Below are 10,017 nucleotides of genomic sequence, written 5' to 3' on the forward strand. Positions count from 1 at the left end.
TCTTAATTCAAGTACCTTTTTACGCGAATGTCGACATTTGTAGATACCAACCCCCGGTTACTTGGTACGAGAATCATTGGAGTAGAACAATTTTTATTTACTTTCTTTTCTTTTCTCTTTTTTTTTTTTACTTTTCTTTTTTTCTTTTCTACTTTTTTTCTTCAAAAATAAAGGACAATAAATAGATATTCCCTCTTAGAAAATATATAAGAACAATCAAAGGAGGAGTATAACCTTTTATCAACTATATCAATCACTTACTTATAAAATTAAGTAAAGAGAAGAAATTTCATTAAACATATAAAATTATAGGCATAATTTTCCTCACTTTACCAAATATACTTTCTAAAATGCAAAAATCCTAATTGCATAATAACCATTTTCAAGTTAAATGAGGACTAAACTTTCCAAAATACATATAAAGTTTCAACAATTGGAAGAATTAAACACTTAAGGTTGGAATACTTTGGCCCTTTTTGAAATAAAAATGAAAAAATTGAAGAACTTTTGGGCCATAGTGAAATATTGGACAAGATGTTAGAAAAATTTTGACGGAGTTTCCCCATATAAATGGAAGAAAACTCCCTGCCAACAAACCCAATTTCAATCAAATTATCCACATGGCAAATAATTCAAACACAATTCTAACATTTCTAAGCATTTAAATCCACAAAATATCATCACATAGAAAGTATTTGCAAGTTCAAATATTTCCTCCCCCACACTTAAACTTCACATTGTCCTCAATGTGAGAAAAGGAAAATAAATAAAGAGTAAAAGAAAATACTCCCCTCATGACTTGCGCGATCCAAATCCATGGCAATGTGATGAATTTCCAACCGTATTTGAGAAAGAATGGAGAGTTCACTTATTGCACCCTGAAAAAGACAAAATCAAAACAAATAAATTTCTTAAAAATAAACGGTTGCAATCAACAAGAAGTAAACATGCAAGTCAAGGAAAAAGGAAAAATGATCGAGCATGTGGAACCATACAATGTTCATGGGATAAAAACATGAAATGAGCTAATCTTTGCTAATGAAATATATGCATTAGTATCCAAAGCAAAGGGAAGCTAATTTCACACAAAAAATCCACAATCATGAACAAAATAAGTTCCATTTATACATTTTGTCATCAATGATCAAATCCCTTCAAGTACAAAAGTAATCTCAAAATGGAGGCAAACACACCAAACCAAAATATACATGACCTTCGTGAGAATTCATGAAATACTAAAAACTATTGAACCACAAAAATTGTAAGTGCATTTATGAATTTCATCAATTAAGGTCAATGATCAAATCCCTTCAAGTACAAAAGTAATCTCAAAATGGAGGCAAACACACCAAACCAAAATATACATGACCTTCGTGAGAATTCATGAAATACTAAAAACTATTGAACCACAAAAATTGTAAGTGCATTTATGAATTTCATCAATTAAGGTCATCTTCAATTCACCTCTTCTTTTAGAATTACCTAAGAATTCACAAAATCATTCAATCAAGCACCTTTTCATTCATTAGATAATCTAAATTACTCACATAAATATAAAAAACTCCCACTAAGCTAATTAAAATGCTACATTTGGCTACTTAATATGCAACTTCGTCATCAAGCCAAATTAAGCATAAAACTAGCAAGAATTCACCAAATAAGTACAATAAATGCAAATCACAAAATATAGTTATCACTAACAATCACCAATAGCATCAATAAGCTGAAATAAATGCACCTAACTTCACATATTAAAAATTGCCAAAAAATAGAAAATATTCAATCATGGCAAAATTCAAATAACAAAGTTAGGTGAAGAATTGTTACCTCAAGGTGGTTTGGTGATGTTTAGAGATCAATATGATGTGAAAACCCTCAAAAAACTTACTCCAATTTGACCTCAATTGAGTGATTTCAAGAAGGTAGAACCCTAACTAATGGTAAGCTTGAAACCACTTTAGAGTTGTTTTTGAAAAAATATGAACTATGAAATTCACTCTAGAGGATAGGAGAAAGTGATTTGGTGAAGGTTATTTGAAGATTAAATGGTGAAAACTGGTGTTTTAGTGAGTGGTGTGTGTTTGAGGTGTTAGTGTGTGAATTGGGTTGAAGAAGAAGGGAGAAAAATTGTGAGGAATCCGTGAAACGGATTCATCTTACGCTGGTTACTGTTCACAATCCGGCCAGAAATTGGAGGGATTCGTGGAGGGATTCTGGGCAGAAATTTTTTTTTTCTTTTTTTTACTGTTGCATATCCTGCCAGTTTCTGGCCGGATTTCCAGCCGGATTCTTGGTCGGATTCTGTCCAGAATGCTCGAAAAAATTTTCTTTTCTCCCCTGACTATCCGGCCTTCAATCCGGCCAACATTTGGCTGGATTTATGGCCGGATTTGCTGCAGAAAAAGCTGTTTTCTGCAGTTTTTCCTCCAAATTTGCTTGGCCAACCTTCCACATTCAACCTACTTCATGTTCTTTGAATAAAATTCAAATTTAACATGATCATGCATGAATATAACTTAAACATGAAACACTTTAAATGCATGAAGTGCAGCAATTGAACATGAAAACTCCCTTTTTGCCTTAATATAAACACCCTTGCAATTGAGATCATTTGCATGAACTCTTGCCATTGCCACCTACAAAACACACAAAAACATTAATCGAAGAACTAAAACTTACTAAAAACAAGCCAACATGAAGAAAAGTAGAGTTGAAAAGTGATCCAAGCCTTCGTTTTTAAAAGGATCCGAGGTCGTTTTTGAAAGGATCCGAGGTCAGATCATTGTGCTCAGAAAACGCGGCTCAAGAAAACGCGCCTCAAGGTGCGTTTTGTGAAGTCGCGTTTCTTCACCAAATTTGCAGCATTGAAAACGCGACTACGTGAGAAAACGCGACTTTAAGTCGCGTTTTTGAAGGCGCGTTTTTGGTTTCTGAACAGGCGCGTTTCATTGAAAAACGCGTTTTCTGCTGCAAAATTTAGCAGAAATTCAACTTTTGAATAATTACAAATGATACCCCAATTTCCCAAAATGCATCATAGATTATTTCTATGTCAAAATAAACCATTCACGCACATGTAAAATGATCTAAACATGCATTCTAAACCTCTTTAATGCATCAAAAACCACAATTACTGAATTTGAGGTATTGAGATCTTTGATCAAATTTTGCCTTTTTTGCCTCATTTGGTCACTTTTCCAAAACCTACAAATGAAAAATGACAAAATTACTCAAACTTATACTTTAAACATAAAATCACTCCAAAGTAACAGCAACTTAAACAAACATTGGGTTGCCTCCCAATAAGCGCTTCTTTAAAGTCAATAGCTGGACTATATCAACTCATTTTTCAAGGAGGCTTAGTTAACGAATAATCCACCATTTTAGGCCGTGGTGGATCATTAAATGGTGACTTTATAGCCAAAGCCACATAATCTAATGATGTGAGAATTGAAAGTGACTTACCTATCCCAAGTGTTTCATAGATATTACCTTGAATATACACCACTTGAGAACTTTCCAAAGGAAATGTCATGAGAGTATCTTGGGCAGGAATACCTTTAGAACCTATACTTTCAATGCACTCCTCAAGAGGGGTGAAAAATGAGTCATTAAAACTCACCTCTTGAGGTTCAAAGTTAGTTCCAAAGATATTATCATGTGAAATGGACATTTGCTCATTGAAACACAATTGAGATTCATCATTTTCATCAAAATGCAACCCATTTTCACATACAACATTCCCACCATTCATGCTAGGATCATTTTGCAAATTATTAGAAGAAATAACTTCACACAATGCACTCAATTGCTCATGTATTCGACCAAAGTGAGAAGCTAATTCATCTATTCTTTCCTCAATCCTATCAAAACGGTCGGAAGTTGCATTTGCTAGCTTTTCTATTGCTGAATCAAATTGATTAGAATAATTTTTTGCAGCTAGCTCCCAAAATGCATTAGAATCATTAGCTAATGGTTCATTCTCTAATTCCCAAGGCAGAGGTGCATTAGCTAACTTCTCTATTGCCAACTCCCAAGATGGTTTTGATTCATATTGGACACTTTCAGGTTGGTGATCATAAAAATATGAATTATCACTATAAGTACATTGATTATTCCAACCATAAGCAGGAGAATTGCTCCAATTAGCACTATATCGATCAAAACAGGGATTGTAATGCTCTAATTCATCATAATAATCCACATTTTGTGCTTGCATACATGTATTAGTAGCATGATAACCTCCACACAAGTCACAAATCACATGATAAGAATTAAAAACATTAACATTCCTCCTCTGCTCAATTTCATGCATCATGGTGTCCATTTGAACTTGTAACTTAATTACATCAAATTTTGCCTTTAAGCACCTTAAACCATCTTCAAAAGACATACATTCAGTAAATTCTTGGTTACCTCTGTTGAAGGAGCTTTGCACTTGGTAACCATCCATTGCCAAACCTCCATTTCTCAAGCATTGTCCTCCCCTGTTTTCTACTCTCCTTGATCCCCTAAACATGCTCTCAAAGTAGCTCAAAAACAAGTTTAGTCAAGAAGAATAGATGACTTTAAACATACAAAAACAAGACATTAAACATAAAAGACTCAACAAGACTCAAAACAAACAAGACACTTAACCAACAAAAACAAGTGAAATTGTCTAAATTAATAAAGTTGCTTTTCACACCGATATTGCCAAATCTTCCCCGGCAACGGCGCCAAAAACTTGACGGGTATTTTACATACGTGCAAGCTAAAAAATACCGAATTACACCCGTTCACTGCAAGTATACAGATCAACTAGTAGTTTAGGGTATATATCGGGTCGATCCCACAAGGAAGAGTGAACAATTACCGGTATTACTAAAGCTTCTCTATTATTTAGACTATCAATGAATTATAACAAATTTAACCTACTGAAATTATACAAAATGACAAATAAAAGCTCCTTAGGTTGTGGTATCCCCAACTACTCATGCAAGTGCTATATTTGGATCATTAATTACTACATCTAGGCTAGTTATGGTGTAATTTCCTTATGCATTTGAATCCTACTTTCGTAGTGAATCAATTATACTTATAACTAATCCATACCTATTCTCATGGTTATGAAATTAGCTACAAGTTCATTTCTTCAGTGAAATTACATGAAATGAATCACTAAAAACCACATAAGTGCACCTCTACTTTCGTGAGTGTACTCCCTATGTTTAGCACTTCTTGAACTAGTGTTAAATCTCAATTTTCATTGCAGAAACAACACCTTAAATAATCACAATCAATGGTACCAGAGATTAATCACGATTTAAAGAGCCAAAGTGCTAAATAACTTGCTCAAATCATAGCAGTCAAATAACCAAATAATAAACACTAACAATTATAGAAAGTTCAACCAAACCCAAGGCTTAAACTTTAGAAACACATAATGAACACAAAATCCAGAACTTGTATATTAACTAAACTTGGAATCAAATACAAAAGATAAAGAGTTTGGAAGGAATACAACCCTTGTCACATGAGCTTTCTTCCTTGCCTTCTTCATCCTCCATCTTCATCCTAATCTAGATAATAAACAAGAATGGAAAAGCTACACTACTCTATACTAAGCTAAACTAACACTAGGGAGATGAAAGAGCTACATTTCTGCAGCTTCAAGCTTTCTCCCGTAGCTCACTCTCTATTTTCCTGCTATGAACTCCAATCTCCCTAATTTCTTGCAATCTTGGCTATTTTATGATGAAAGATGGTCAAGAAATGAGGCCTCCACCTTCCTTTTACAGCTGGAGATGTTTCTCACATGTCTAGCAACGCATGTGAGTTGGTGGAGGTGAAATTGAGTTTTACGCGTACAGAGCAGCCTTTTCTGACCGCAATCCGGCCAGGAATCCGGCCACAAATCCGGCCAAATTCCGGCCGGATTGCTACAGTGACCATTTGGTCACTTCTGGTTCAATTTCCAGCTCTGCTCCGATTTTGCATCAACTTCCACTGAACTTTTCTTGATGATAAAAGCTGATTTAGCTCTTTACCAAAACATGAAACTTGTAGCCCTTTGAGTTAGCTTTCCTATGCATCAAGAATCACCTCATTTGGATCTGTGTAGGCTGAGAAATGACCGGAATACCCTTACCTGCTCATTGCCCTGTTCCAGTTTCGACCAGTAGAAATTTGCTATTGTAATTCGGCATTTTGACCTAGAAAACCTTTAAACTGGATTTAGATGTCTTCACCAAAGTTGTAGATATATCTCTTATCTTCAAATGGGTTCAAGAATCATCTCAATCCGATCATTGTAGCTCAAGTTATAGCCGAAATACGAAAATGTGTCAAAACTGTCAAAATACACAAAATCCAAGTAAAAAGTGATAAAAACCTCATTTAATTGAACAAAAGCATTTTATACCAATTATAGCCAAAATAAATCATTTTCTTCCAATAATATACCCAAAGTGACTAAAAATAATATAAAATATCATACAATTATTACGTAAATTAGTCACTTATCACTTAGCCAATTGAAGGTGAAGCTCTCCAATTCCTGCTATGTTCTTGCACAATATGATTACAAGTGAAAACTCTCCAAATAATGCTTCTCCAAGTACTCCTATCTAGAGAGAAAACTTGTTGCAAGAAGGAAAACTAGCTACATATGGTTATCCTTGCTTCTCCCTTGTGTTTCTGCATAAAAGGTGGTAGAAATTCCATTCCTCTCACTTCATAATTTCCTCCACTTAGATTTTGTAAAAAGAAGTCAAAGATATGATGTTCCTTTTGTCCACACTCATTTGGTCTTCTCTTTTATTGCAGAAGCATGTGCCACCGATTTCTGTCCCTCAAAATAGCTGTAAAAGTTGTGAGAAAGGTAAAGAAAAACGGCTGTGCCACTTGCTGAGGAGAGAGACAGATCCGAGCCTCGGATCCGAGGAGTGATAATGGATCCGAGCTCGGATTATAGGATCCGAGGCCTTCCCATGATGGATCCGAGGTCGGATCGTCCTGACCTCGGATACACTCCGCCAGAAGTACAGACGAGGGGTCGGATCCATCTTGTACACACAGATCCGAGCTCGGATCCGTGTTGAGCATTTTTCCAGTTTTTCACTTCTTCCCTTTTTCTACATTTTTGCTCCCACTTTCTTGTGTACTTTGTCCTCTGGATGACCCTGACATTTCTTTCAACTTGTGCATGAATTTCATACATCAATTACCTTCACAATTTCACAAAATTACGCATTAATCCACTCATTTATCAATTTCTTAACTCTTAAACAATATTTAAGCAATTATCACCAAAAGAGTTTAAATATGGCTTTAATCTTCTCAAAACATACCAAAAATTCAGTTTAAATATGGCTTTAATCTTCTCAAAACATACCAAAAATTCATGCCAAATTCATACAAAATGTACGTTAAATATTCACTTATCAAATTCCCCCACACTTGAATCATTGCTTGTCCTCAAGCAATTTTACACAAAACTTACTTCAAATATTCAATAGAGAAAACAGTATGCGTACTCTTGTCAAATTTAATTCCTCAAAAACCTAGAAACCAATTATTATGCCATTTCTCAGATTACACTAAATACTCATAATATTCAATTAAATAAAAATAATTATGCCTAAATTTTGACAAATTCAAATCAATTCTCTCATTCTATCCTAATTCCACAAATAAGTAAATCACATAGTCAATTTTATGGCCTTCCTCATCCCAAAACTTAACAATTTAGAGGGATTTATTCACAATTCATTTTATTTAAATAGTGAAAACGTCTTTTTACGTGAAAATCAACACTTTTAGGTGAAAATTCCCGGTTACTCGACATTTCACTCATTTAAATTGCCAATCATACTCTTAATTCCAATACCTTTTTACGCGAATGTCGACATTTGTAAATGCCAACCCCCGGTTACTCAGTATGTGAATCATTGGAGTAGAAAATTACTAATATTATTTTTCTCTCTTTTTTTTTTTTTTCAAATCAATTTCTTTTTCCCTCTAAGTATAATTAAAGGAAGAATTTGGCCTTTCTTTGACTATATCAATCACTTACTTATAAAATTAAGTAAAAATGATAAATATCATTAATCTTGCAAAACTCTAAGCATAACTTTTCTTATTTAAGCAAATATACTTTCTAAAATGTAAAAATCTTACTTGCATAATAATTCATTTCAAGACAAATAAGAATTAAACTTTTCCAAAATACACATAGCTTGTTATCCAAATGGAAGATATTTTAGAAAAATTTTGACAGAGTTTCCCCATAAAAATGGATGAAACTCCCTGCCAACAACCTCATTTTCACAAAAATTATCCTCATGACAATATCTCCAAATATAATTCCAACATTTTTAAGCTCTAAACAACTAAAGTCATGCATTTCAAGACACAATCACCCATACGATAAAGTTATCCCTCCCCCACACTTAAAATCTACAATGTCCTCATTGTAGAGGAAGGTAAAAGAACTGAAACTTCCCTCAAATAGGTGGTGATGCAATTTGAAGCCCTTAATCATCACGATCATCCAAATTCTGCCCAAATTGAGACAACAAGGGTACCAAACACCATAAGTAGCACAAGATGATTCAAATAAAAGAAAACTGAAATCACAAAGTTTGTCTTAACAAAAGAAAAGAAAAATAAAGAAATAAAAGATCTAATCCGCTAAAAAGTTCTATTTGATCGGTGCATGCACTACAAATAAAAATAAGAGAAATTTTTGTAGTTTTAATTCAACAACTTGGATAAAAACAATGAAAATGTCTAAATTAATAGAGATGACTAGGCCCTAATATTGCCGCTCCCCGGCAACGGCGCCAAAAACTTGACGGGTTCTTTTTGTATCAATGCAAGTTTAATTCCGATTTTACACCCGTTGGACTGCAAGTATACAGGTCGAAATTTTAGTACAAGATGTGTATCGGGTCGATCCCACGAGGAGCAATTTAAACAATTTAAGCCCCTGTTCTCTCTATTATTTAGACTTACCATTAATTTTGAGCAGAGAAAATCTAATGCTGTAATCTACAAATCTGATATACAAATCTAGTTTAACAAATGCTGAATGCAAATAGAGAAATTTCACTTAATGAAGATTCTAGGGATGTAGATTCCACTTATGGCATAAACTACACAAATAAATGGATTTACTTCTTGCTATTATTCTTGCTTAACCAGAGATTTATTTCCAAGATTACCAAGTCTCATTTCCATGATGAAATGGCTTAGAGCAATATAGATTTCCCTATTTCCATGGTGAAATACTACTACAACTCTGTTTTAATTCATGAAATACTAAGTAATCCACTTAAGTGTATTTCTATTTTCATGAACATACAACTCAAGCTCTACTCATGTGTTTCCATTGTTATTACCAATTCTCATTGAACAATAACAACTGTAAACAAGTTATTGGTGATCAAACAATAACAAGAAATCACAGCTACACAAGTAGACAAGTTAACTCAAGATATAACAAGTGTAAATCACATTCAATTAGTATTATTTAGCCATAAGTTTCATCTACTCCCTAGATGAAGGAGTTTAGCTACTCATGAATGATTTAACAATCAAATTCACAAGTTTATTAATGCAAAACATCATAAAGTACAAGTATAAGAAAGATAAAAGAAAGCTTAGCCAATTGAAGGTGAAGCTCTCCAATTCCTGCTATGTTCTTGCACAATATGATTACAAGTGAAAACTCTCCAAATAATGCTTCTCCAAGTACTCCTATCTAGAGAGAAAACTTGTTGCAAGAAGGAAAACTAGCTACATATGGTTATCCTTGCTTCTCCCTTGTGTTTCTGCATAAAAGGTGGTAGAAATTCCATTCCTCTCACTTCATAATTTCCTCCACTTAGATTTTGTAAAAAGAAGTCAAAGATATGATGTTCCTTTTGTCCACACTCATTTGGTCTTCTCTTTTATTGCAGAAGCATGTGCCACCGATTTCTGTCCCTCAAAATAGCTGTAAAAGTTGTGAGAAAGGTAAAGAAAAACGGCTGT

The sequence above is a fragment of the Coffea eugenioides genome, chromosome 6 (genome assembly GCF_003713205.1).
Source record: "Coffea eugenioides isolate CCC68of chromosome 6, Ceug_1.0, whole genome shotgun sequence".
NCBI lineage: Eukaryota > Viridiplantae > Streptophyta > Magnoliopsida > Gentianales > Rubiaceae > Coffea > Coffea eugenioides.